This window comes from Pyrus communis, chromosome 10 (genome assembly GCF_041283825.1).
Source record: "Pyrus communis isolate YQ-2024b chromosome 10, ASM4128382v1, whole genome shotgun sequence".
NCBI lineage: Eukaryota > Viridiplantae > Streptophyta > Magnoliopsida > Rosales > Rosaceae > Pyrus > Pyrus communis.
The window spans coordinates 23,383,786-23,389,381 of NC_142574.1; the positions used below are offsets into that span (position 1 = coordinate 23,383,786).

The 5,596-nt window shown below is 33.2% G+C and overlaps 1 long non-coding RNA gene across 1 annotated transcript; it reads right to left on the minus strand.

Annotated features, from left to right (window-relative positions):
• Nucleotides 1–687: 687 nt before the first annotated feature.
• Nucleotides 688–1,721, minus strand: LOC148693744 (uncharacterized). The gene is made up of 4 exons (XR_015952788.1): nt 1,595–1,721; nt 1,393–1,474; nt 1,217–1,293; nt 688–1,122 (listed from the first exon to the last, which is right to left on the minus strand). It is a non-coding gene; the product is annotated as an uncharacterized LOC148693744 (long non-coding RNA).
• Between the last annotated feature and the right edge of the window lie 3,875 nt (nt 1,722–5,596).

Here is a 5,596-nt window from a genome sequence, read left to right on the forward strand (position 1 = left end):
TTCAAAATAATTAATGTGCATTTTATTTAATGCCTCCCATTAAATATTTAAATTTATTAATATACAAATTTTAATTTATTTTTTGACCAAAAAAAGTTTTATTTTTAATTTATTAATTTTATTTAACATTCTTCAAACTTGAAAGACTCAATAATGTACCTAAATGTATGACCAAAATGTATTATATTGAACTAATGTATTTAAATGTTAGCACCAAAATGTATGTACTGAAATATATGCATCGAAATGTATTATATTAAATTAATGTACCTAAATGTGTGTACCAAAATATATGCACCGAAATGTCAATACCGAAATGTGTGTACCTAAATGTATTATAATCAATTTAATGTACCTAAATGAAAAAGACAAAGCATATCGAAATATATTGTATAACAAAAATTAGTTTACTAAATGTTTACAACAAACCATATTACAATAAATGAAATGAAAATTATAATTATAATAAAATAAAATTAATACATTAAAATTAGGAAGAAAAGGAGAAGAATTAAAAAATGCAAATGTAATTAATAAATGAGGTTATGAATGTATCAAGGGACTACAATTATATTTTGATTTTACTCATGGTTTTGGTCTAAAAGCCATCTTCGCCAAGGATTAGAATGAAGTTTCCTATAAATAAAATAAACAATTATATTGTCAGTCCTAACCGACACCACCTAATAATTCAATAAATAAAATAACAACTATACCGTCGCTCATAAGGGATACCACAAACTATTAATAATAAAAAAATAAAAAGTTTCCTAGCACAAGTAAACAGCTTCATGAGTTATTGAGCAAACGCTATTGTGTTTAGCGGATCTATCACTAATGCATTCGGGAAAAAAAAAAAAAAAAAAACATGTCATTTATTCAGTTTGGAGGTGGATTTTTCTTTTGTTCTCAAAGCAGGTCAAGTTCCAAATGGTCCACATGTATCTTCAAATGATACATGCATTCCATATCCGTTCACACACGCTGCAGATCCAGCAAAATCTCAGCACAGATGAGTGTACGCCTTTCAGATCCGAATATGTGTCAGTTGATAATTTGTTTGCCTTTGGATCTGCAACTTCAACATTTCCTTTTCTCGGATATACCTTAGGTCGTAGTGTCCTACACAGACAATGCAGAAATATGAGACATGCCGTGATACATAGCCATATTTTTGAAGATCAAACCTACAGCATGTACAAACAAGTTTTCTTACCTTTTGTTTGCTTGGAACTGTGATTTAACCAAGCCACTCTTGTCATATCCCTTGCGGACGCCAGATCAGGCATTGTTCTGCACACAACCAGAAACAAGGAGTTAACATTCATATATGGGCAGATTTAATGTATGCCGAGCTCACATCAGTGAAGGGAAATCAGAAAAGATTATTACCTTTCGTGTAGATTAGCTGAGATCGGACGTTTGGGGACAAGTACCATGACTATTGGACCTCTGCATCTTTCTTGGGTTGTATCTGCAGTCGTTGTGCATGTATCAACAACGGATTTTTTTTAACATCAAAACAAGCACATCCAAGATGAATTTTATATGCGACATGCAGTGAGAGATCAGTTATGGAGGCTAGTGATTTTACCCTTTTTGTTTCGAATCTGACTTGTTCGAGTGTTATTCTGCCTTTTCCCATTATTTCTTCGCCGGATCCATATACTCGTACACAAATCAAACAAGCACGTGTTAGTTTGCTTCTTATTTCTGTATAAAATCATCAAATGGACACATATTCAACAATGGAAGGGTCCATGTTTACCTCTGTAGGAAGATTGGAGCTTAGATGTGCCTACATTTCCATAGCAGACTCGCTGGTTTTGGATTTTTGCATAGAAGAGTGAGTAATGAGATGCGGCTAGGGTTCTTCATTATAGGGAAATGAGATGCGGCTAGGGTTCTTCATTATAGGGAAATGAGATGCAGCGAGGGTTCTGATATTAAAGGGAGAGAGGGCTGAGAGAAATGAGAGAGAGGAAAAACGCAAGAAAGGAAGCATAAGACATGAGACAGGATATATAAAGAGCACCAACCTGTTGGCTACAACCGATAGGAAGTTTTAAAATATTTAAAAATAATTATTAATATCAGGTACAAGCGATACGATTCTCTTTTTAATCGACATTAACTTTATGTTGGTTGAAAGCAACACGATTCGTTTTTTATACGACACCACCATTTAAAAAGATTAAAAACTATGTCGGTTATAAGCGACATTAACAGTTTATGTCGGTTATAAGCAACATAGACAATTTTATGTTGGTTATAACCGACAGTAATTCCAACACCATGTAAAGTGATTGTCGAAAATGTCTAATCCGCCACTATATTATATAAAACCGACACCAACCGTCGACACAATAAGCCACTTTCGTAGTAGTGTAATCATATTTTACATAGTGAAGAAAATCCTCAAGCAAATAGTATCGTAGATCTTTTTAGGATAAAGTACAAAAAACTACCTCAACTATTGGGGTTACGACAGTTTCATACCTCATCTTTTAAAATTGACAATGTCATACCGCATCTTACGAATTTGTGACAATGTCATACCTCCATCAAATTTTCTGTTAAGTGCTGACGTGGCTTGATTCGGAACCTACTTTCTATTAAAAAATTATTAAAAACTAAAAAGCAATTATTTAATATTTTTTAAATATTAAAATAATAATAAAAAGTAAAAAAAAAAAAAAAAAAAAACCCTCATTTCGTCCCTCCCCTCCCCCCTCCTCCCTCCTCTCTCCTCTCCCCCATCTTCATCTTCTTCCCCCACCTGCAAATCCCAACAAACAAACAAAAACAAAAAAAAAACAAAAAAAATCCAATTTGTCTTCCCCCACACCCACACTCTTCTCCCTCCTGCAACCCAGATAAAAAAAAAATAAAAAAAAAAACCCAGATCCTATCGGCGAGAAGATGGGTGCGCAGAGAAGGTGGAGGATGGGTGTGGAAGAAGATGTGAAGAATGGATGAGAATGGTGGATTTGGGGTTTGATGGGTTTTCAAAATTTTTATTTTTTTTCCCTCTTCTTCTTCTTCTTCCTCCTTCTCCTTCTCCTTCTCCTTTTCTTTCTCCTTCTTCCGCTGGGGGTGTTGATGGGTTTTCAATTTCTTTTTTTTCTTCCTCTTCTTCTTCTTCCTCCTCCTTTTCTTCCTCTTCTTCTTCTTCCTCCTTCTCCTTTTCCCTTCTTCTTCCGCGCCGACTGTGGAGGGGGTGGGGGGGGGGGAATTTTTTTTTTTCCTTCCTCCTTTTTTTCCTCTTCTTCTTCTTCTTCCTCCTCCTCCTCCTCCTTCTCCTTCTTCTTCTTCTGCAAGGGGGGTTGTTGGGTTTTCAAATTTTTTTTTTATTTTTTATTTTGGGTTTGCAGGTGGAGGGAAGAAAATGAAGATGGGGAGAAGAGAGAGGAAGGTGGAGGGGGAGGAGAGGGACAAACTGATGGTTTTATATTTTTATTTATTTTTTATTTTTTTACTTTTTATGATTATTTTAATATTTAAATAATATTAAATATTTTTTTTTTGTTTTTAATAATATTTTAATGATTTTTTTAATAGAAAGTGGACCCCGAATCAAGCCACATCAGCATTTAACTAAAAAGTAAACGATCACGTCAGCATTTAACTGAAAAGTAAACGGTCAAGTAACGGAAGGTATAATATTGGACCAAAGTCTAAAGATGAGGTATGACATTGTCAATTTTAAAAGATGAGGTATGACATTGTCAATTTTAAAAGATGAAGTATGAAAGTGTCATGACACCAATAGTTGAGGTAGTTTTTTGTACTTTACCCATCTTTTTATTAGTCAAGCAGAAAATATAAAATTAGAAAATATTACACATAATAATTTATTAAACCAGTTATTAGACTATGTAAAAAATAAAAAAAAAACTGTTAGACAAAATATAAATCACATTGCATCCCAACTAGAAGATAATAATAAAAATATTCAGAGACTTCCTAACAAGAGAGAGATAAATAGCTCATTGATACCGTAGATAGTAAGCCCAAGCAAGTAGAAGGTGGGTCACTAGAAATAGTTGACCAATTAAAATTAGAAGTTCAAAAGTTCAATTAGTACATAAAGATTTCACTCAGTAAATAGATAAGTTACATAATAAAATAGATAGATCATTAGTTTAATGGCCGATTCCTGAACCAATAGAATATATATCCAAGTTTTGAAGGAATTAGATATTAAATAAGGGACCAGTTGATTTAATTGATATTTCATCACAAGTAGATAGTAGTAATATTTCAATTAGACAAAATAATTTAATCATCCAATTAGTTTTAAATTTAGTTGAAAAATTAGATCAAGTTGAAGAACAAATAACATAAATTAATCAAGTTTTGCATAACACGTCTTTACCACTACCACCACCTTTATTACAAAATTAGAAAATTCAACTTTGGGCACAAATAATCATATTAGAATATCTAAGATTAATTATTTTGATAATAAAAAATAGAACACATCAAAAGAAAAGAAATAGAAATTAGCAGAAGATTACTTAGCAGTTTGGAAGGAAATTTGTATAAGTTTTATTAGAAGATTACATGCATATGCACAAGGAAGAAGCGAGGCATATTGACACACCCAGACACAAATTGTCCACTTAGACTCCAAATCAAACTGTTCTGACCGACACTTGGAGTGTGACGAAGCCATAAAAGTGTAGTGAGGTGGAAAATGTGAGTAAATTTAAACCTAAAAGTGCCTAAATGAAAGAGTGCACTAGTGAGTGGGAATAAACTCATTTGACATGTGATGTCAGAGTATAAGTAAAGTACAATAAAGGTAGGGTAAGAATTATACCATCGAAGGTAATTGCTTATACTAAGATTTTCCAAGAATCCTCGTCGACACGAAAGCTCTTCTACTAAAACCCGTAGGGGTGAAAAATAAGGTTGAGTGGGCCTAAAAATAAAACTTTGTAAAAATATTTTTGAAAAGGTAATAACCCCTCGCCATAAAAAAAGTATAGTTTCCAAACATAACATACTACGTATAGTATGAAAATACTTATCTTAGCCAGCAATATCTCAATAATACAATATGTCATGACATTTCGTAAATAAACACATAACGTTCAGTAATCACATAATTTCATATAAACAAGCATATCATATCGAGTGCTCATCGACATATGTTGACACACGAGTTCATGCAGAGATATTCTGACATGAACATGACTGGGTGTAATAGTGATTTACGCTCTAGTATTACAATTACGTGAAGACTGGCATTTTGCGCTTCAAGTACGAGTTCTAATTGCATATAGCAATTTAGGACATGACTAGCACCTACAATGGATCCAAAGTGAGCGTACGGTGCATGTGAACATGCACGTGAAAGACTGGCCCTGGGCGAGTACTAACACCAGTGCAGCACACAATGAGCACATAACGTAAATATGATCATGCCACGGTAAATCAATAATTCGATAATTTTAATCAAGGCAATATTATTCATGACATAACTCCAATTAAGGCATCAATAATAACACGCATACATGTGCATCCAGTAGGATGCAACATAATTTCATGAATTCCCTTAATACGCTAATTCTTATAAACATTAATCTAA